General features: G+C 32.5%; 1 protein-coding gene and 1 non-coding gene across 2 annotated transcripts in view; both read right to left on the bottom strand.

Moving 5' to 3' along the window:
• The window catches only part of LOC143918308 (uncharacterized), a 237,919-nt gene that overhangs the window by 50,814 nt on the left and 162,668 nt on the right, over positions 1-24,437 (bottom strand). The gene's annotated exons all lie outside the window — the stretch shown is intronic.
• On the bottom strand, positions 6,296-6,368 carry TRNAM-CAU (transfer RNA methionine (anticodon CAU)). Its single transcript has one exon. It is a non-coding gene; the product is annotated as a tRNA-Met (tRNA).

The raw sequence follows: 24,437 nt of genomic DNA, 5'->3' as shown, positions 1-24,437 counted from the left end.
TATTTTCGTACTTGATGTTACGGGTTCGATTCCCGCTAAGTCTCGTTGTTGGCCAGACCTTGGTTTGTCGAGGTCGATCGTTTCTTATCAGAATTTGCCAATTTTTCTGATTTTCATTGAAACGGTTCCTGTAAAAATTGGCGTTTCCTTTCTTTCCTTCCCAATTTTCTGTTGCAAGCCTTTAGTTATTGTTATATCTTAGGTTTCGCCATATTGCTCACCATAGATGTCTCTGTGGTTGTTTATCGAATATAAAAAAATCGTATGGTTACATGAAAGTTATTCATCGTTATTTATCGTATTCATACGATGTTTGTAATATCTGACCATAGATGTTAGATATTGTTTAGATTTACATGTATCTATGTAATAATTATGTGGACCAGGAAGGCGCATTTGTGGTTTACCAGTTAAGCCTTCCTGGTATATTTGTATATATGTATGTAAAAATATGTATAAATATGCGAATGCCCACCTCTAAAACATTTCACCCTGCAAAAAGAGTGCCTCTCTCTAAAATAGCTCGCACGACAGATTCGGTGTTCACCCGGCAAATCAAACGTCAAATGGGTTGCCAGTTACAAAAATAAAATTTGACAAAAATAAATACTAATCTAATAAACAACCTAACCTTAAATGTATGGGGCCAATTCGAACTTAACCTAACCTAACCTAACCCTTAAATAAATAATTGTTCGCTGCTAAGATATTACGATGTGTTTGGATGGATATTACAATTTGTGGACCATAAGGAGAGTGGGAATGGATATGAGCGGGGCGACGCGCTATCATTCAACTGTCAAAAATTATAAATTCACTGATAGGGAAAATGTAACCCGCTCCTATAAATTACCTTACTCTATATTTATATATAATATGTATAAAATTTTATTTGAATAAGTGTATTAATTCCTTTCCAAAGTCACCATTTGAAATCAACAGCCACCACACTAAAAATCGTATAAAAGAGGTTGAAGATCCCCGCTCTACATATTGGCTGATTATAAAATAATTAGGCATTGATTGAAGAAAATAACAAAATATCTACATATGTATATACAAATGTACATATGTACATATAATACTCGCTATTTAGCACGTTGAAGAATTGTCAAGGAGTTCTGAAGCATCACAACGACAGGAGACGACTACACACCTGTCAACTTCTGACACAGGTGTGTAGCCTTTGAATAATTCATAGACGAAAAGTACCTCCGAATGTTGTATGTCAGTCAGGTCGTCCCCGGGAAAATTTGTTTAACACAGTTTGCGAATCGACAAAGTTGACAAGTCACATATACAGACACCATACTAAAGTACTTGTTAAGTCGACGTTTGTTTCCGATCACATATTTACATATCTATGCATATTTAAGTATAGAACGGGTCAGTCGAAATTATTTTTAACAATACATAGAATTTTAAGACTACTAATGTATGTATACTAGATAAATATAACACTTCAACTTCATTTATGAATGCGCCGCTATTTTATTTTGTAAGATTACATACTAAGCTTTCATCGGCTTCCAAAATTTAATACAATATGAGCACTGGTAGTGACATTGCATTATATATTATATATAATGAAACCGCAATAATAGGAAATTTAATTTATGTTTACAGTTAATTTAGTAACCGTCGGATTAAATTTATTACATGCAAATATGAACCCCAATAGAGCTAGGAATTTTCACTGGTTTATTCAGCTATTAATAAACAATACATACATAGTTGGTGTTCGAATTACATATGGGAATTATTGATAGTTTCGAAGCCGCATTACTCGAATTTCAAATCGTACGTGTAATTTATGAATGCGATGCACTGCAATGCAATTCGCGCAGTGTCGATGCAACAGTTACAGTGAATTTATAATTAGAACAGAAACTAATTTAACTTTGTTGAACGCATAGCTTACATGTATATACGTACATACATACATACATATGTAGGGCTGACGACAGGGGGACGAATTCCCCGGGCCCTTGCTATATAAAGGGCCTTGAATGTGGAGAAAATTAACAAGAATATATTAAAAAAAAAAACTAATGAAACACAGAACGCAAATAACAAGTTTATAGGTATACTCTTGTCTTGTTTTTTTTTATTAAAAAATGAACGAACGAATGAATGTTTTTTATTAAAAGTATTTAGTGTTGATTTTGATATTTAACCAGCAGCAATCTTCTTCTAAGTGGTTAGCGTATAGACTTCAGGTCGATCGTTTCCTATCAGAGTTTGCCAATTTATCTGATTTAATTGTTGAAACGGTTCCAAGCAAATTGGCAACCTATTCTTATTTGTCAGAATTATTTGGATATAATTTCAGATTTATATTTATAATACCATAAATTTATATAATATATATATGAAAAAATTTGACCATAGGTGTCGTCTTGTGGCAAAACCCGTATTGGTAAATACAAATCTACAAAGGAATTCAAATTTTTTTTTTTGAATTCCCCCAGTGCATTCTTTTTCTTTCACAATTGTTTGCACATCGAAAAGGAGAATATTTTATTTTCAAAATTCTAAAATACATAGCCCCCCCCCACAAAAAAGGTTCAGAATTATTGTTTTTCCAATACCCGTTCGATGGGCCTGTACTTATGTAGATATATTATGCATACTGATATACATACATATGTACGACTCTATAGACACATATTATATGCAAAGAATATAATTATTATCTATAGATAAAACGCGTTGGTAGCACTGAATAAAACGTCAAAGTAATTGACATGTGACACCTAACCTCAATATATCCTGCGCGTAGCTGTCTTTTCGTAACCCCAATGTGCCTTTCTGGTATACAAAGTAAACACATACCAATTCACATCCACAGAGTCATATGTACATCTATGGTCAAATTTGTAAATTTGCATATTTTTACAAACCTCTTTTATGTTTTTAAACAATTCAGTGAAATACAGTAAATACATAGCAACCAAAAACATTTATGGTCAAATTTGTAAATTTGCACCAATTTATACAGTTCAGCGAAATTCGAGAAAATGGGTAAGGTTGCCAATTTGTTGGAACCGTTTCAATGAAAATCCTCAAACTCTGATAGGAGACAATCAACCTGGAGTCACAAATCCAAGGTCTGGCCAGCAGAAACCAGTGAGATATGAACCCGTGACCACTTTGTTCAAAGCATGATATGCTGACTACTAGTCTATTCTGCCGGTTGTATTAAGAGCATCAAAGTTGCTGTTTGACAAAGATGAATTTACATATTTCAAGTTTACCACCATTGCCTTGTACATTTAGTTTATGAACATCCTTGGAATTAACAGTAGTTTCACCCATTGGCTACGTCCACACTACCGATATCTACACCCGATATTCTCGAATTTTCCATATCCAGTTCCCATATTGCAACCTATGGTTGCTATTTAGGAACCGGTTATGGAAAAATATCGGGTATAGATATCGGTAATGTATAAATAATTGTTGTCAATTTTACGCGGTACGTCTCTATAAATACGCTACATCGCACGGAATACAATTGGATAAATTTTACTTATAAAAATGTATCCCATGTTGTTTATTGTGTGTTTTTGAATGTATTGTGCAATTTTTACCGATGCTTGCCCATCTTGCGAGTAATATAAACAAACAAAGAAGTTTTTATTGGACATACGTCGAGCACCAAGCGTCAGATACGACTGATGCTAAAATTATTTAGGTTTGTCTATGGACAGAATGTCATTTGATAACAATATAACACCTAAAGCCACTTTTATTAATATTACATTTCTCTGCCGCAGCCTATATAGACGAGAAGCCACTGCAATACGTCATACAAAATTTGACACAATAATGCAGACTGGTATGATTTGGGATGATGCATTGTAGCTATCGCTTGAGTAGATAAGAAACCGCATTAAAAACACATTGAGTAGTGCACAAGTGTTTGTTATTTTTGATGGAGCACGTTTAGCAACATGCTATCTCACAGTACGGGTATCCGATTGCAACACGTCGCGTCGTCCGGTGCAATATTAGTTTTGCGCCACCGGTCGTTAATGTATGCAGTTAGTTGCATCGGATGCACCGAGCCACCACCCACTTACCACCCACCCACCCACCCACCCACCCACCCCACATATGTCCCTACCGCTGCTCTCTAACAGATATCATTAGTATGCGGGGATGCGCTCTGGGCGAATATGCGCCGACCGACGCGAATATTAAACGCGCGCGATCTCGCCTAATCTCGGCTGCAGCGGCGGACGCAAAGGGTTAAAATTACCATTTACCGAGCGAAACGGAACGAAGTGAAATAAATTGCGATTGAATTTTTTAACGAACGTGCTGCTGTCACGGCTGAGTGCACTTCACGGTGGAAAACGTACCTAGACGTTGACGGATTCGCTATCGCGGAAATGTCAGCTCTTGCTGAGGGTAGATGTATGCGAGTTTTCAGCGTCCATAATATAAATGATCTCATTTGCAGGGTGTGATAAATAAGACATGTCAAGGTAAGTTTTGATGACATTAAACGGTTATATAAATTATTATGGATGCAAAACTTGGTCATTAAACACATGCATGCTGCATTACATGTAATCCATCCGCTGTAGGATGCTATCTCTTTCACCGTCTTTCAACCAATAGCATTTCGTATAGTCAATAGAATATTGTACGTACGAAATGCTATTGGTCGAGATGGGGTGAAAAGGATAGCATATTATAAGTTCAATGCACTCGGAAAATAATGCTTAGCATGACGAAGAGCGGTAGAAAATGAAATACGTGGCTGAGAAGTATGAAGAAGCTAGTTGTGAGTATGAAGAAATCGAAACGATAATGGGTGGGTCAATTGGCTGGAAGAATGGATTAAAGAAGTGCTTGAATGGTACCCAGTTGTAATACATAGTACAAGCGTGTAATTGGGTGCAAGGAAGGTCACAAAGGTGGATGAAATTAGAAAAATGTGTGGGATGAAATGGATGATAGTTGCTCAAAACTCAGACGAATGGAAGCATGTTGAAGGGGGCTTCATCCAGCAGTGGATGGTGAATGGATGTAGATGATGATAATGATATATGTAAAATATTATATAATGTGCTTTAAAAAAAAGGGTTGGGATGGTAAAAGTAGTAAAACATATCGGTGGTGGAGTGAGGGGATGGGAGACATGCATGAGTGGCGATTTGAGGCGAAAGTGGGGCCGTGAGCTGTCTATATTTTTTCGTTACACCATTTCCGTAACAATTTTTCGATTTGTCGAATTCAAGCGCTTCTAAAGTCGAATTGGCAAATGAAATACGAGTTTGAGTTAAGTACTACATATATCGGCGGTATGCTGGCTGAAAATGTTAAGTAAAAAATTGGATGTTTTGAATTTGTTAAGATTTTTTTTTAAATTTGTTATTGGATTTGTGAAATCAAATAATGAATAATGATTTAGAGGTCACAAAATAGAGAGCTTCAAACTTCTTGATTCTTGAAAACAAAGATTTTTGACTTGAAGCTTTCTGTCAGTATACCGAGGATACATACTTAAAGATGAAGTTAAATTTAGGCATTGAATAAAAATAGCAAAAGCAAAATAAAAAGTGACATCTGTTGAAAAATATATCTTAGATATAGGAATTGTATGCAAGGGGCCAGACTTAGGCAAATAGGCCGCACTTGATTTCATCGGCTTGATTCGATTGTCATTGAAAATAAGAATTAATTTCAAACTTTTTCATGTGATCGCAAGATTATTATTTATTTATTCAAAAAAGTGGTATATGAAATAAAAGTAAATAACAAAAAGAAAACAAAAAAAATATGGTTTACATTACGACAATGTTTATAAATTATGCAACTGCTTAATATAGCACACGCTCGTTTCAATGTAATAATATCATTCGTAATTGAATTATTTGAAAGTATTTGAAATATATATACATACACGCACAATAATGTGATAATAAGTGCTAAGATAACAGCAACGAGCGCCCCGGCTACGCCCAAGCAACAGTTTGAAAATGTGAGTAATGCTTCTACAACTTAGAAATATTTTAAAATTAATATATTTAAACAGTATTTATTTTCCAAGAATAATATGACTAGAAAATATTTAGCTGTAACTAAATCTAGTATAAAATGAAGTATAATATACTATGGGATGGTTTGAGTCTTGGATATAATATAACATCTTGAATATATTTTTAGCTTTATAAACTTTAAATTTTATGTTTATTTATTCATTAAAATGATTTAAATATATATTATATAATAAAAAGGTATGAAAAATTAATAAAAAATTATTTAAAACATAAAAAAAATATGCCCCGGGTGAGGATCGAACTCACGACCTTAAGATTATGAGACTTACGCGCTGCCTACTGCGCCACCGAGGCCATACACAATGGCTTCCAAATATCCAAATAGATTTCAACACTGTATTATTTTTAATACATTTAATATATAATACATGCAGATAATTATTATCAATACTAGCGCCGCACAAGTCATTATCACGAAATTGCACTCGTTACTCGAAATTGACGAAACGCGTCTCGTCTTTATAGCGGCTCATTCATCATAGTGAATTTTTCACGGGATTCGGCGGATGCGAACCCATTTTTCAGGCTTTTTCGCATAAAAAAAGAAATATATTTACGAGAAAAAATCGTTAAAGCTTCAAGCTGCAGGAGAAGGGGTCAGGGGTGAGTCGCGTCAAGGGGGGGGGAGAGATTTCGTGAATTATTCCGGAATGAGTGTTTGGTTCCGCGAGAATATATGACACGGAAACGGGTCATGGTTAACGGTTAACCCTTCGTTTCGGTATATTATTCAAATGATGGTTCCATTGTAAGGATATGTTGTGTGTGCGTATTTTACCGCGCTTATCAGTATGTATGTATAATGATTATAAACGAACTAATTCTAATTTATTCAGTTAAAATAACAAAAGTGTACTCATCAAAGTGTTCGGCCATTTTGAAGACAACTCACCTGAAACAAATATAAATTTCATGTCAGTATATTGTTATATTATAAACTGTACAATATTTGTGGTATGAAATATTCCTAGATCAAATAATAATGTGCGCATATTATGTAAAGAGGACTATGGTAACCGACAGAATCTTGTATTAGGTGGTGAAGTCCTACAAAGCCACCCGTAGGATCAAATGAACCGAAGTTCATTTTGAAGGAGCCTCTTAAAGTAAGATACTCTGATTATGTAAATTTCCTTGTATATTATAATATTATATATGTAGTCCACATAATAGACTGTTGAATATTTGTCTGACTTCAATTTCTAATTAAGCATGTTTTATTTATCTTTCTGATTAATATTATTATAATATAATAGTGGGCATTGCTCAGTATACATATAATCAGTGTGCTTGAGTTTGTGATAAAAAACAGACATATTTAATTGTGACGAGTTTAAAATTGTAATGAAAATTCACTAGAAAAAATGATTAAGCATTGTAATTTGTTTTTTCGTATAAAAATTAATTTGAAAGGTTTTTATTAGTTTCACTCTGTTAATTAGTTAGTCACAATCCTGTCTGTCAAAAAATTGTGATCTGATTTTGAACCACTTCCACTCTTCAAGTCGCTTTGATATCTTAATGACATAAGGGTGTTAGTTAACATTTAAATAAGTCAATGTCTCCGACATGAAGCTAGAGGAGTTTAATCATATATCAACTCATTCAAAATAACATTGCGATCTTGTGTTAGATTGAGGCGATGACAGCTAGTTATCTAAATACGTATTTCTACTACCCCTTAACAACTCGGAGGCTAAAAAGTTTAAACATATATAACTTTTTTTCACTCTCATCTCATATTAACTTAATATTACATGCTTTTATACTTTCTCACACACATTCTCAATTCACTGATATATTAAATAAAGTAATATATTGGTGATATTCATGTCCCAACTATTGAAGTGCTTTGGCCAAATCATAACCCATATATATATATATATATATATATATATATATATATATATATATATATATATATATATATATATATATATATATATATATATATATTATATATATATATATATATATATATATATATATATATATATATATATATATATATATATATATATATATATATATATATATATATATATATATATATATATATATATATATATATATATATATATATATATATATATATATATATATATATATATATATATATATAATAATATATATATATATATATATATATATATATATATATATATATATATATAAATATATATATATATATATATATATATATATATATATATATATATATATATATATATATATATATATAACATATATATATATATATATATATATATATATATATATATATATATATATATATATATATATATATATATATATATATATATATATATATATATATATATATATATATATATATATATATATATATATATATATATATATATATATATATATATATATATATATATATATATATATATATATATATATATATATATATATATATATATATATATATATATATATATATATATATATATATATATATATAAACGTAGCTGTCACGTTCTTGTTTGAATTGAGTGAAACAACAGAAATATTGAAGCGCACTGCGATTAAATCTTTAGTTTTGCTCGATGAATTGGGAAGAGGAACATCTACATATGACGGAGCTGCTATAGCGGCTTCCGCAGTGAAAGAGTTGAGTGGCAGGGGTTGTCGCAGTGTTTTCAACTTACGTTGAATGCATAATCATTATCTTTAATTATGGTATTTAGTATTTACATATGTACAAAAATTTTACCATGGGTGTCACCTTGGGTAGCCTGTAGTGGCACTTACATATGTCAATATATAATGGATAAATAGATATAAACTATTTTGTTAAAATTATGAAAAAATATTGAATCACTGTACTGTATGAAGTTATCATGTTTAAAACTTTACCCGTTCGGCTTTATACATACATATGTACATACATACATACGCCAGACTAGTTTAAATTAGCCGGAAAAATAGACTTGATTCACTTTTCCGCATTTATATGGAGCAAAGCCTCTCCAGGAGGAACGGAACGTACATATGTATGTACGTGCCCGGAATGGCAACGACACTCTCGTATGACACATCACTTTTTTGTCAATGACATTCACCGAAGTAGTGTGTACTGGGTGGCGGCTCGCAGGGTCGCTGAATTCGTAATGGAAATGGGTCACTTTGTGCCGCCACTGAAAACACGTGCCCGCACTGGAGAATTTATATGGAAAAATAAGGGTCTGGCCGGCGACTTTGGCCGGAGAAAATGCGTCCCCTTTAAATTTGTTCGGTAATACTTACTATTATTCGGATCGGACGCGGGTCTCGGCTGACATTCGGTACATACCACGTGTTCATAGGTCGCACGTGTCATTAATCAGAGGTTGTAACACGAGACATGTGCGCTGGTGGGTTTGCGTTGTAAAAGGAATTATTATTCATTATTTATGTAGGGAGAGAATCCACTTGGTTCGATCTATCATTGAACTTGATATTCAGAATGTTTTTTGGTGTGGAATGTTTTGTCTATTCGTAAAGTTATATATGTATGTATATGAGATAATATGTAGGTACATATGTATCTCTAACATAGCACTTATACTTAGGGCATGGATGACGCATTGTCATAATGATGATTACTTGATATGTTGAAGTATTGCGTTAACGCTATGCAACGAATATATGTACATATGTATGAGATTTCGGTGACCGGAAAACTGGACTCGAGATAGTTGCACTCTCGAGACTTTCAAACTTTCCAAGATGCTCAAGGAGAACTAACGCAATAGAATTCCACAAAAAAGCGTCAAGGGGTATTTGTATGTTATCCGAGGGTTCTAACCTTTTTTTGTGAAATTTTATTGCGTAAGTTCTTTTTGAGCGCCTTTGAAAATTATGACTTTTCGAAACTGCGCTACTATTCAGTGCAATTTAGTGCATCTTTCCGGAAACCGAAATTTCATTTGAAGTCCAACAAACGACCGTAATAAACGAAACTCATTTTGATACAAAGTAAAATGTACAAGACGAAATTTGAAACTCTTTACGAGGGAATATTCAGGGCTTTTGTTAATCAAAATTTTAAGTATGTAACTATGTAGACACCAATAGACTTTTTAAAGATTCGAATAAACATATTTGTTTGCAAATTATTGTGTTTTTAAAATGCTTTATACATATTATATTTATTACCGTGAAGGGCACGCGCCTCACTTTAAAGCTATTCTCAGGATGATAGCGGCCTCCCTACGGCATCGTTTCTCTGTATCGTCAAATTATATTCTTACTACTCTTCCGCTCATCACTGTATATTCGATGTATGCAACTGCTTCTTTGACCACCATTAATTATTTGTCAATTGATTAATTAACTTTTTCACAATTAATTTATTTATTATAATATGTATATTATTACTATATTTATTTTATCATTTGTATTATCTATGTATGCACATATATGTATATTGTTTTTATGGACGATAGAGATTGCACTATTCTCCCTATCGCATCGTCTGGAATAAAAATTGTAATTTATTGTTTTTTTTATCACGACAACAAAAATTGTAACGTTCAATACCTCATCACTTCAATATGATTATGAAAAAAGTGGTTTATTATGTTAATTGAAGCTTCAAAGTTGCGAAAGGGTTGAAATATGTACACGCAAAGGTTCAGATGTATCTCTATATACAAGATTTATTTGATTAAAATAGCTAAAACTGATTAAATCGAACTTGCATCCACAGTCACAGATTAGCTCACTCAAATCATTGTTTACCAGTAGAGAGGTCGTGAGTTTAAATCAAGGTCGGAATTGAGAAATCATTGAATTTTATATAAATATATGCTGCTGACGAGATCTGGATGGATATTAAACCCAGATCGACCGCCTCCTGCCAGAATTTGCCAAATTATCTAACTTAATTGCTGTGACGTATCCAATGAAAATCGGCATCCCCAAATATATCGAATTTATTGATTGTTTAATATGCTCAACTACACTGCATAGGTAGATTGTGTTTAGTACAAGTTTGAGCATAGATGTCGCTATTGTAATGTGCTTAGAATTGCTTAGTCTTTATGTACAAAGTTTGGCTATAGGTGTCACCTTAGGGCAACAACCTATGGTAAAAATGTATAAATAAATAAATCTCAGTACAAAAAAATAGGTTCTCCTGAAGTATGAAATACAATATTAAAAATGAAAAAACCCGCTGTCAAATATATTATACATAGTTCAACAATTGATAACTGAAAAATTTGTCAAGGGCCACCAAGTGATTCGCGTGTCACTGATAATACCGCAATATTGTTCAAAATGGCAATGTATACATATATATAATACAAAAAGCTAATAATAATAGCTGTAGGTTGTTGAATTTGAACTTCAAAAGATATTGAACGCGTCAAAAAGTGAGGGATCTTTGAAGTTATTCGTCGACTTGAAGGAGGAGAAAGCAATTTTAAAGAATATTAAACGCGAATAAAATATGCAATAGAATTTATATAAAAAAACAAAATTTTTTCAATTTTGAAAATGGGAATATTAAAAAATTCTTCACCTTCCAAATTTTGCAAATAAATCATCACCTCGCGCGCAAATATTGCGCAATAACTTCGCGCTCTTGGTGTTATCCCCCCTCTCCATTTATGTATAACCCCTTCATTCGCCTCCAAAATAAACACTTTAACCTATTAAGCGCTTGCTCCGACCGACAAATTAAATTATTGCACGACCGCACGCGCACGCCTCGCTTCGTTTCGAAAATTCATTAATTTTTAGCAAGTATGTAAATGAAAACGCAACATCGATTTTCAGCTGGTTAAATATGATATTAAATTAAGCACGCGATATTGCGTCGTCCGCCCGTCAGTCCGTGTGCTCCAATTTGATCTCGCTTAGCGGTTGTTTGTCTCGCGTATGCAAATTTTACAGCACCACCGACCGTATTGTGTCTATATTACGCTATGAGTAATTTTAAACTCGAGCTTAAACCGAACTCTCTCATATTCATCGGTGGGTTAATTACTTTATGAATTAAATTAAAATTGAATTAAAATTTAAATAAATTAACACAATTTATTTAAATTTTAATTCATGTAAACGACTGTACACAAAATTTATTTTATTTTTATTTTACTGCGATTATTTTTATTTTCGGTAGTAACATTGCCTTATAGTGGACAGATAGAATGAGCTGAATTAATCTGGTAGATTCATCTTTACAAAACGTGTATAATTTCATTTTATTGAGGGACAGGATACGGATTTATTGGATCCCTCACAACACGAAATGTAGAAAAATAGGAAAATTGTAACAGGAGGCAGTCAATCTGTGATTATAATGACAAGATCTATCCAGCTCTTGTGATCAAGATCTCGATCCAGTGTGTCACAGCTAGCAGCGTATTTAGCTTGGACTTGAACCCACGACCTCTCTACTGGTATGCAACGGATGCGGTGCATCCGCTCTAAAATCGCCAGACAAATTGAACGACAGATTAACGGACGGCTGCTTTAAATGCAATTCTCATCTTCATCTTTAAATGCAATTCGCACAGATGCAATTATTAAAATGGTAATTATTAAAATTGAGTTGGATCTTTCAGGCGAGTTTTATAAGGCAAGATTCGATAAGTTCCGAATCTTGCCTTATTAAACTCGCCAGAAAGATCCAACTCAATTTTAATAATTGCATCTGTGCACATCGAAAGGTTACTCGTCATCTGATGTGCAATCTATCATTCGAGAAAATGAGAATTACGTTTAAAGCTGCCGTTCTGTTAATCTGGCGATTTTAGAGCGGATGCACCAAACCCGTATGCAACAGTTTTACCAGTGCACTATGCTGTGGCTATATATTTAAAATAAAATCCCAAGAGATTACGATTAGATAATAATCCCAGAGATTACGACACCTTTGCATTATTAAGAACTCGCTCCAAGAGACTGTTGTCCAAATGCCATACTGACTACTTGTCATATACTGAATCCCGCATTTCATTGAACCCTAAATGCTTTTGGTCTTACACCAAGTCTAAATGCAAGGGTAATTCTTTGCCCGAAACTTTAAGATTTAATAACATTTGTGCCTCATCTGGCTTAGATATGTGTGAATTGTTTTCTGAATATTTTTCATCTGTGCATAACAATGATGATTGCTCCCTTTCATATGTGGACGCTCACATTGACAATTGCTCTTACTGCCTTGATAAAATATATGTTGAAAAAAAGGAGATTACTTATGTCCTATTAAATTTAGATGTAAATAAGGGTGCTAGACCTGACGGCATACCTCCATACTTTATTAAAACTTGTTATTTGGAACTTGTGGAACCCTTATTTATAATTTTTAACAATTCTTTATCTGCTGGTGTATTCCCTTCTAAATGGAAACTAGCCAATATTGTACCTATTTTCAAGTCTGGCGATAAATCACTTTGTAATAACTATAGACCAATAAGTATCTTATCCTGTTTTGCTAAAATTTTTGAATGTTTAACTTATAATCATATTTATTCTCATGTAGTGCCTAAAATTGCACAGGAACAACATGGATTTGTTAAAAAAAAATCAACCGTTTCTAATCTTATTGAATTCACTACCACAATTTATAAATATCTTAATACTCGTACACAAGTAGATGTTATATATACAGACTTTCAAAAGGCTTTTGACAAGGTTAATCACGGTTTGCTAATTCGTAAATTATCTAAATTTGGAATTCATGGAAATTTACTTAGATGGTTAACTTCTTATCTTAATTTGAGAAGTCAATTGGTTACAATTAAGGGTTTCTCATCTGCCCCTAGAATAATCCTTTCAGGAGTTCCTCAAGGTTCTCACCTTGGACCACTTCTGTTTATTATTTTTATTAATGACCTCATCCCCCTACTGAAGTGTCAATGCTTACTTTATGCCGATGATCTTAAGGTTTTCCATCCTATCAATAGTGAGTCGGATTGCTTAAAATTACAATCCGACATTGATATAATATCTGAATGGTGTAATGTAAACCTTATGCATCTCAATATTTCTAAATGCTTCTCAATGACACTTTCCAGAAATCGTAACCTAATTGACTTTACTTACAATATTAATAACGTAGATCTTACAGCAAAAAATTGTGCCAGAGACTTAGGTATACTTATAGATTCCAAACTATCATTTAATGAACACATTAATCATATTGTTACTAAATCTTATAAACTCTTGGGATTTATTTGCCGAGTTGCGAAGCCCTTTAAGAATCCCCATACTCTGATTCTACTCTATTACAGTTTAGTTCGTAGTAATATGGAGTATGCCTCAATCATATGGTCTACCTATTACCAAACTCACATTGAGCACTTAGAAACAATCCAGAAGCGTTTTTTGCGCCATTTATCCTATAAGACTGGTCTTAAAAAACTGTTACCATCGTATAATGACAGACTTTCTTTTTTCCATATTGCAAGTTTGTCTCAGCGTAGAAGGGTTTCTGAATTGTTAATTTTATATAAGATTGCTAATGGTATTCTTGACACATCTGTTTTAAGCGAGATTAATTTTAACGTTAATGCCCGATTCACCAGAAGCACAAATCTTTTTTATCCACCTATTTGTCAAAGCAACACCTCTTTCAATAGTGCAATCGTTCGTATATGCCGTATTTACGATAGCTTAGATGATTGTCCTGACCTCTTTAGTGACTCTTTTAGTATTTTTAGGACAAAGGTGAAGAAAATAATATGTGGTTGATTTGCTTCTTCACCCTTATAGTCTTTCTTTTTCTTTTTTACTTTATCTGTATCTTTTTCTTTATCTGTTTCTTTTCTTTTTTTTAAAATCTTGATGTTTTTGTAATTTTACTTTTTTATATCACCATGTGGTGCTCACTGTAAATGGAATATTATATTTTTATTTATGTTTATTATTATTTTTTGTCTCATTATACAACTTTCTTTTTATATTTTATTCTGTATGTGTGCCTATTTAAATAAAAAAAATAAAAAAAATAAATACATATGTATATACATATATTTAGATTAATAATCCGATCCCGATCAATTGATGGCTCTTAATTGAACTTCAGTTTCAAACGATGAACTATTTTATTATAGAATAGTAATTTGTTAAGAGTAGCAAGATAATTGGGTATCCCAGTAGGTTTAATATTAATTATTAATTTAATAACTATTAGTTAGTATGACAGTTTTGAATTATTGATAATTGGAAACATTTGTAGAGAAGACGATAAATGTATATACGTATATATGATATATAGAGAAGATAAAGAGTAGGATTTATATCGTTTAGGAGATGATTGAAATATCCACAATTCAAATTTTGACAGAATTCAAAATTTGATTCAGAAAATTTTGAATATTATTACGCTTAATTGAAATATTTGTTGATTTAATACTAAATCACTAAATATCCCGACTTCCAATTCTTTGAATATACATAATTTCTTTTTATCTTCATCATATGTCATTTTTAAACCATTTAAGAAAAATCTAATAGTTTTTAATGTCACAAACGTCGTCTCAAAATAGCTACATAATGAAGAATAAGAAATTTTGAAAGCAATCGTAAGCGTAGTTTTCATTAAATTCAGATATTTATCTTATAAATGAAGATATTTTACATAGATAAATTTTTTTATTAGTATGTACATAGAGCTTTTATATAAATTAATTAATGATAAAATGAGCAATTCTACTCAACAAAGAGAATTAGAGATGAAATTGGAGTCTTTTGTCGCATGAAAGTATCGCATTAAATCGAAATTAATTTACAGACCTGTTTGCTTAAAAAAAAATGTAAAAAAAGCACAAAACACTGAAAGCCTCGGATGAAAGGCCATCAGGGCATTTTCAAAAGACCCTTTCGTTACGGGTGAGCATTTGTTCAACCGTGCGTGTAGCTTTCACAGCCGCCTCCACCCACAAAAACCACCTCTTCAACCCCATCTCCTAGTCTACGTATCTCCCAGTCTCACACCGCTGACCAATATTTACCATACCCACTCATATCAGGTGGAAACGATCGGACGTGACCCACCCCGAGCCACCTCGACCGCATACAATGGGATGCAACCGGTCGAAGAGTTCAATTTACATTGTTTTCTTTTTCATTTTTGGAGAAAACACGAGAGAGGATATCCGCGAACGCGATCCGTCATCATTGGCCGAAGCCTCGTTTGAATCCGGTTGAAGATGATGGATGAATGGAACAGTTTTTCCCCGGATATTTTTCGGCATCGTTTGAGTGACATTCATTCGCGCGCTGGTATGTGTTTGAAAGCTACGTATATTAACGACATTTATTACTCCATTTATGATAAAATAAACCTATCCTACGTACATACAAAAAATAATAAATGTTAGTGAAATGACGCAACATATTCTAGCGCTTTTGCTTTTGTAATGAGCGATAATGATATTACAATATATTCCAACGTTTGCTTGAATTCGTGGTTTGTACATTGGGCAATATACATTTTATATGTTTGTTTATATTTTATTTTTAAAGAAAATCAATCAATATTCAGAAAAAGTATTGTATAATATTCGATTTAATTCGCAATAAAATATCTATATTTAAATTTAAATTGTATTTACATATGTGTATTTAAATTGTAAATAAACCTGTTAGGTGGCTTCCAGGCAACAGGTACATATGTTTTCACGGAATATACATTTCATACATGGCTTTTGAATTATCATGGCCTTAATTATTTTTTGGTTAATAATTGCGCTATAGTTTATATTATTTTCAGTAATGTGGTTTTTAGTTGATGATCCGAGATTTAGTATTCATTCTACATACATATGAATGTAAATAGTTTGGAAGATTTAAGAAGAAAATCACATAGGGTTGATGAATAATTATTATGTTGAAATGCTTGTTTATAAATATGTACATACATACATACATACATACATATATACATACATCCCTCATGGGAAAAAAAAGATTTAAACGAGACTTCGATTGATAGATTTTTACTAATTTGAAAGCAAAAAAAATCTTTTCAGTATGCGTGAAATGTTTACAAGTTTAATTAAGTAAATAAATTTTAATTTCTGTAATAATAATTTTTTCTCTAATAATATTACTTAATAATAATAATAAATTTCTGTAATAATCTAATATATAATTTCGAAAGAGACTTGGTATGTAAGTATGTATGTATGTATGTAATTATCTTTGGTTGGGAACTTCGTAAACAAAACAAAGTTTCTATGACAATTCAATCGGTTGAATATTACATTTTTTTCGATTCAAATAAATTTAATTAAAAAAAAAAACAAATGAATATTTACTATTAGATTCGCCATATTTACGCTGTTTAAATACTAAGCGAAGCCGGGTAAAAAAACTAGTAATACATATTTTTATATATGTATGTACATATGTATAATATGACATATGGTAACTGTAATGCAGTATGATAATGTTCTATAATACATGTATAGTTGTATTATAGAACATTATCATAACATATGTAAAACTGATCTAGGATTTTATTTATGAATATATCTCAGATTTCTATTTTTTTTTTCTACCATGAAACATTCATTCCGTACTTTTATATTTCAAATAAATATATTTCACCGTTAAATAAAAGTCTAGTCGTCTATATTTAGGCGTAATAATATAAATCGGAAATATAAAAAAAAGAAGCTGAAACCTTATTAAAGCCAAGCGAGCCCCTTAAAAGTAATAAAGGACTCGAGTAATGCATTTTTCCAAGTAAAATCTCATTTTTCTCCCTTTGAGCTAGGCAAATAAAAAAAAATATTAAGCACTCAAAGACTATTTTTTTTTCTTTCCAGCTAACATAAATATTCATTCGATTTAGCTCGAGACGTTGGCCATGCGTTGACCTCTACGCGGCGGGACGCAATTGCGAAAAGGAAAATCGTAGAAATTTACTCGTTAGCGTCAACGGGGGAAATTTCGCACGCGAAAAGGTTTTTTTCTAGTGGTTTTTCCGACGTTAACCTGTTCGCGTTCGTATGGAAAATCAGCGTGGGCTGCTCGTGAATTACTGTACCGGTGACGACTGTGTTGCCGCAATATCACAACTGTGGAAAAACACGCGAACCTTGGAAAAATTATTTTTAGTTTTTCCCCAGGGCTTAGTCGAGGGGGTTTTACGTCGAGAGTCAACCGTACTTTGCCGTTTGCGCTGTCGTATTTCGAAAAAAAAAACTGCAAGCAGACGATGACAAAAATCTACATACATAGAATAAAATATCAGCGTGCATTCTTCATACGCTATTTGACTTGACTAGGCAATTTGTTAAATCTAAAATAAAAATCAACGACCAAAGTTCATATGGCTGATATGAAAATATCAAATTAAAAAAACATGTGTTTCAGCAATATTACCGTTTTACATATTTACATACATACATATATTGTATGAACATTATTAACACTTGCCTTACTGTGCTAAAAAAAACCGCCAGCCACTGTGCTGGACGCCAAGTTTCCAGTGAACAATGTGTATTCAGCTAAAATAATGTTAAATCTGCAAGATAAATTATCATAATTGACTATTAAAATCATTTTATTTATTTATTTTATCATCGAGTAATATAAAATAAATGCAAGAAATAAAAAATATATCGGCTGAAGCAAAGCCGTCATTCTAAGGCGGATATCATTCTCAAAATGAAAGTCGAGAACGGCGCGTACTGAATTCCCCCTCTCTCTAGCATCTGTGAGACACTTCTACCAGGGGCTTCTCATGAAAATAATAATTTCTGTTGATATTGATCCATGTTTTTATTTCGTAATGACATTATTCGAATCATAGAGATTTTAAAAGAATATATAAAATACGAAAACCCTGCATTCAGTATATTTGGAGAAATAAAATTAAACACAATTCCTGGTCACTCGCTAGCCATCACAGTACGGGTAAGTGTTAATATCGTATTATTTGCAGGAGTTAAAATTTTCGCACAGCTTTGACACAATACGGTGAGTTTTTGTCGTGATTCATAAATATAAAATACTATCTAATGGTTCAATTATTTACATATGTAAATGGTAAATGGAAGGGGTCGGACCAATTTGAACGCTTTTTTTCCTCAAATTTCAAATGCCAGCTACACAAATTGGATTCGACATATAATCCGAACAGTATACAAAATTTCGAATACAATGCACGCGCTTTGAGAAGCTATATGTGGCAATAACGCGAACTTACAAAGGATCAACCCTCAGCCCACCCACCCATCATCCGCTATGTCAAAATTTAATATGTTCCATACGAGAGCGTTAGGTACCATTTGCATGATTACCCTTACGAAACAAATGATATACGCGCGGGACGAGAACGTGTTAATTTTATATGGAATATGTACCCTTCTGTGCAAACGCACATAAAGTCACCCACCCACACACATGCACGCACAACCCACGAAGAGCGTTATTAAAAAATCAACCGTGGCCGTGGTACTACACGAAAGTGTAATTGTACCCTGTGCAATTTAATATTTAAGCAACATTTTCAACGTACAAAAAAGTTGTACAAAAAATAATCATTAAAAACGGAAGGTTTCCTATCGAAACGGTTTTGTTGAATATTCATACTCATTAATTGAGTCGAATCCCCGGCAATTTGTTACAGACCACTTAACGCCAGTTCGGAAAAGACCTCGTCCGTCCCTTTTCAGTTCGGCTTTATTGTGTGAAATCCATCTATGAATATTAAAATGCAATCAACGACGAATGTAAATCGGCAAACCACCCCATAACTTACATACAAAATCAGTCCCATATGAACATTAACGATTTTAGAAAAAAAAATGGTTCATGCAGATTTTTCACTCTTAACATACTTCTACACATTATAATATTATATTATAGGATTAGTAGCCGAGTGAAAGCATTCGAGCACTGGCTAAACTTTTGACAGTTCTTTAGGCGGATAATTGCCAGATTACGCATACGCATTATCACCGTGACATTAACTTTTAATATCATTGTCATAATTAACAGCCATTCCCCATCCGCTGCTGGATGAAGGCCTCTCCAACATGCTTTCATTTCTCTCTGTTTTGCGCAACTCTCGTCTATCCCACCCCAAATATTTTTTCTAATTTCATCCATTTAACCTCTTTGCGGTATTCCTTTCACCATTTTAGATTCTGTTGGGTATCATTCCAGCACTTATTTTGTCCATCTTTCGTCTAACCATTGCCATTTCAATCTCTTCACTCTCTTACAACTAGAACAACTACCATTGCCAACTTCTCACACACGCATTTCGTTTCCTCCATTTTTCCTTATTATACCGCACATACAGCGCTAAATTCTTCTTTGAATGCATTGGGATTTTTGTAGAATTTTGGCGCTCCATGTCCAATATTTTGCATCCATACGTCATCACTGAAGATTTGTATTGTATACATATTCAGATGAAACGTTGCTTAATCTGAAGTATATATACATGTAAACATATTTATTCTCTTTTCTTATCATCTTCTTCTTATGTCAAATGTATATTCGGACGTAGGCGATTACTACGGGCAGACATTATTTATAGCTCGTGCAAATTCTGCCCTACCATAGGCAAGCCAAAACAATTTTTTGAGTCCGAAAAATTGAAACATTGTTGAAAAAACTTCTATAACACGTACCAATTTGTTGGTTTATTTGCCTCTTGCAATAAGTATCAAGCTACTCAATCATAATAATGCTAACTTGGATTTTTTTAATCTAAAATTTGCTGATCTGCTTGAGATATTGCTTAATTTGAGATCGTAAACGTGTTCTATTATTTTTTCTGTTTTTGATTTATATGTTTCATATTTTATGTTCATTTTAATTTCATTCTTATAATTCTATCTTTTTTTTCTTTCTTTGTTAAGCCATAATGACGACTTGGAACTACTATGTAATGTCACTATGGCAAAATTGTAAAAATAAATACAATCAGATATGCAAAAATAATTTTTGCCAGGGTGAAGCTTGGTATAAATTTGAGAATGTACTTATATTATATTATACTTATATTGTACGTTTTTGTGGTCATGATCTTTGATATAGAATTTGAATCAAATCTCATTTAAACACATTTTCAATTATCTATTTAGACCATCATAAGCGAGATAATATAATAGTATTCCAAATTTAGTGGTTCTTAATTAGAATTTGTTAATTTGCAAAGCGAACTAACAAAAATTCTCTTTTCATCTTTACAAAGTAATACGTATTAGATACTATACTATTTATGTTGATATTTATGGTATTAAGGGCTTGGAGATACAAAGATATGTTAACGACTGAGATACATAAGATATGTAGATAAGTCGAAAAAGTATCACAGAGATATACAACATGTAATAGCATGAAAAGCTTCTTTGAAAGTATTGAAAGTTATAGGAGTATGCTTTTAAATATGGAAGACTTTAAAGCGACATTTTAAATATACCATATATCAAAAAATGTCAAAAGTGACTCCATTTTTCATTTTTAACATAAATGTAAAGTGTTGCCAGTTCAAAACCAGTCCATATAACCATAATATATTATATAATAAAACCTCGCCATTAAACACAAAATTGTCTGTAAAATGGAAGCTGAAATTTACTACAACTAGTCTTTGATGTATTTCCTTGGGTTTCGTTATAGGTTTTGATCCACTTTTGTCGGCCCAATTCAACGATGTCGGTGCAACGTCAGGCATATAGGATAATGGAAATTGCTCAGGCAACTCATCTTCAATAAGTCTTTCAGGATTGAAGGATCAACCTTAGCGGAAATACCTGAGAATTATGGACATGTATTTTTCATACGTGAGAGAGTCCTAGCAAAAGCTCGCGAGGCTCCAGGCACCATAAATCTCACCAAAGCCCCCCTCCTCCCCAACCTCCCTCATTTCCCACCCACCCTTAGATCTTCAACAGTTTTACAGCCCTCGTCGACCTTTTTTTGATATATTTGACGATGGTTGGGATTGATCCTCCTTTTATCTGCAGCCACCCAGTCCATCACGCGGCTTCGACGCACATTCGACCCCCATCCATATCCACCCCCTCGAGGGATTCGACCGTTTTATTTCGCGCGTCGTTTATTAAAAATAGTTGTCCGCAAACGATAGATAGCATCGTGTCATAATTTATTTTCTTATTGCTGTCACTATAACGTCATTAATCATGGAAAACGTGCGAGAGCCCACACTTCCTTGCGATTCTTCATCCACCGACATCACCCCCCCACCCCATACTACTCTAACCGTATACAAAAAACGAGAAAAAATGGAGCCTTTACAAGCAAAAAATCCACCTAACAATAAAGTTCTTATGAATAAAATATACTTAATCTGTTGTGGGTCTTACAATGGGATTACGCACAAGGATAAAACGATTGAATATTTATTGCGTAATTAAATGTAATATACTTACACATGTATGAGACCCATAGCGATTCTCAAAAATCATAATATTCCCATATAATATTAAAGACAGTATCAATATATATATATACACATTACTCAATAAGGGTTGAAATAATCCCTTTGATACAAATCAACAGTAAATTTAACAAGATTTGGAATAAAGTATTAAAAGAATAAGGCATAAATATGTATATTATATGCTAGTGTTTTTATCCGGCTTCGCTCGGTATTTGTAATATAAACCGATTAAACATGGCCAATCTAATAGTAAACATTTTATTAAATTTATTTGAATAGTTTTATTGTATTTCAATTTATTTGAATATTCATTTGTTTTTCTACGAACCAACAATAGTTACATACAAAGTTTCTTTCGAAACTATATATTAAGAGATGAAATAAAATTAGTATTTTAAACTACTTGAGTATAAATGAATATTTATACTATCTACATATATCTTTAAATAAAAATAAATATTTATGTTAGGAACACTCTAAAAATATGTTCATACATATGTGTAACAAAGTAGGTCAATCTTATTACGAAGTACAAAAAAATGGTATATTAAAAAAAAATTCTATTATGATTTCTAAAATAAAATTCTAGGCTATTCTATTAGCACTTGCCGTACTGTGATGGACCACGAGTGACCACAGCTTATATTTTATTTTATTTCTCCAAATATACTGAATGCAAGGATTCATATTTTATGTATTCCTCATCAAAACCTCTATGATTCGAATTACGTCATTACGAAATAAAAACTTTGATCAATATCTACAGAAATAATTATTTTTGCAAGAACCCTTTGAGAATGGTATCCACCTTAGAAATACGGCTCTGCTTTAGCCGTTTTTTTTTCATTTATTTTAGTTATTTTATATTATTCAGCGTTTAATACACGATTAAATGGTTTTTATAGCTTATTATAATAATCGATCTCGCAGAATTTGCATTATTTTAACTTAAAACATATATTTTTAACTGAACGCTTAGCGTCCAGCACAATGGATCGAGGATTTTTTTTAGCACAGTAAGGCAAATAAGTGTTAAACCCTCAAAACCTTCAACGAGTATTGAAATGAATTATTACAAAAAATGAATTGGATTTTGTTTCAAGTAATACTTGTAAATAATTTCAAATATAATATAAAATTTGAATGTTAAATCTACTAGTGCTTTGAGTTTTCAAGACAAAAAACATAAACAGCTCGTCAATGAAGTTCTTATCACAATAAGTTTTTAATTCCAAGTTGCTTGTATATTTTTACAAACCTCCTTTATTTAAGAGTACTCGTTGTAGATTAGAGTATATTTTAATCAAAACATTTTTTTTAATATACCTCCTATGTATAAATAAAAGTATATAACTGTCTGTGGAAATTTATATTGGATCGTTCGCGTGGAAAAATCAGCTGCTAGATATAATGAACTACGGTTTTGCTTATATTCAGATAGAGGCAACGGAAGCCTGAATTTTAGCGTAAATAATAGAGGACAATTGGTGAAATGAGACGTAACTTCAGCAGGTGAGTCGAGTCCCTTTGCCCCTAGCTAAGTTTAAGCGTCCTGGTAAATATTTGAAAAGCGGCGGCGTAACGTCATCCCTTATCCCTCAGGATCTGACCCGTCTTCCTCGGTCCGTTACCGGGAAGGGGACTGGAAAAAGAGGTAAGGGGGGGGGGCTACGAATCGGAGGAAAAGGGCGACTAGGAATCCCTTTTCGGAGACGGTCGCTTATAATTGAATTATCTCGAGATAATCAGTATAATCGGAAGCTATGTATTCGAATGGGTTTTATAATTGGAAAGTCTTTGTGTTGTGCCCGTTAATATTTCAACTGGTGGTTTTGGAAAGAAATTTAATTATATGTACATATGTACATGTATATAAAATGGCTTAGTATCGAGAAATCCTAATTTTCAAAGGCGCTCAAGAAGAACTCGCGCAATAGAATTCCACAAAAAAGAATTTGCACCCTTGG

The sequence above is a fragment of the Arctopsyche grandis genome, chromosome 10 (genome assembly GCF_051622035.1).
Source record: "Arctopsyche grandis isolate Sample6627 chromosome 10, ASM5162203v2, whole genome shotgun sequence".
NCBI lineage: Eukaryota > Metazoa > Arthropoda > Insecta > Trichoptera > Hydropsychidae > Arctopsyche > Arctopsyche grandis.
This window is presented reverse-complemented; position numbering and strand designations above follow the sequence as displayed.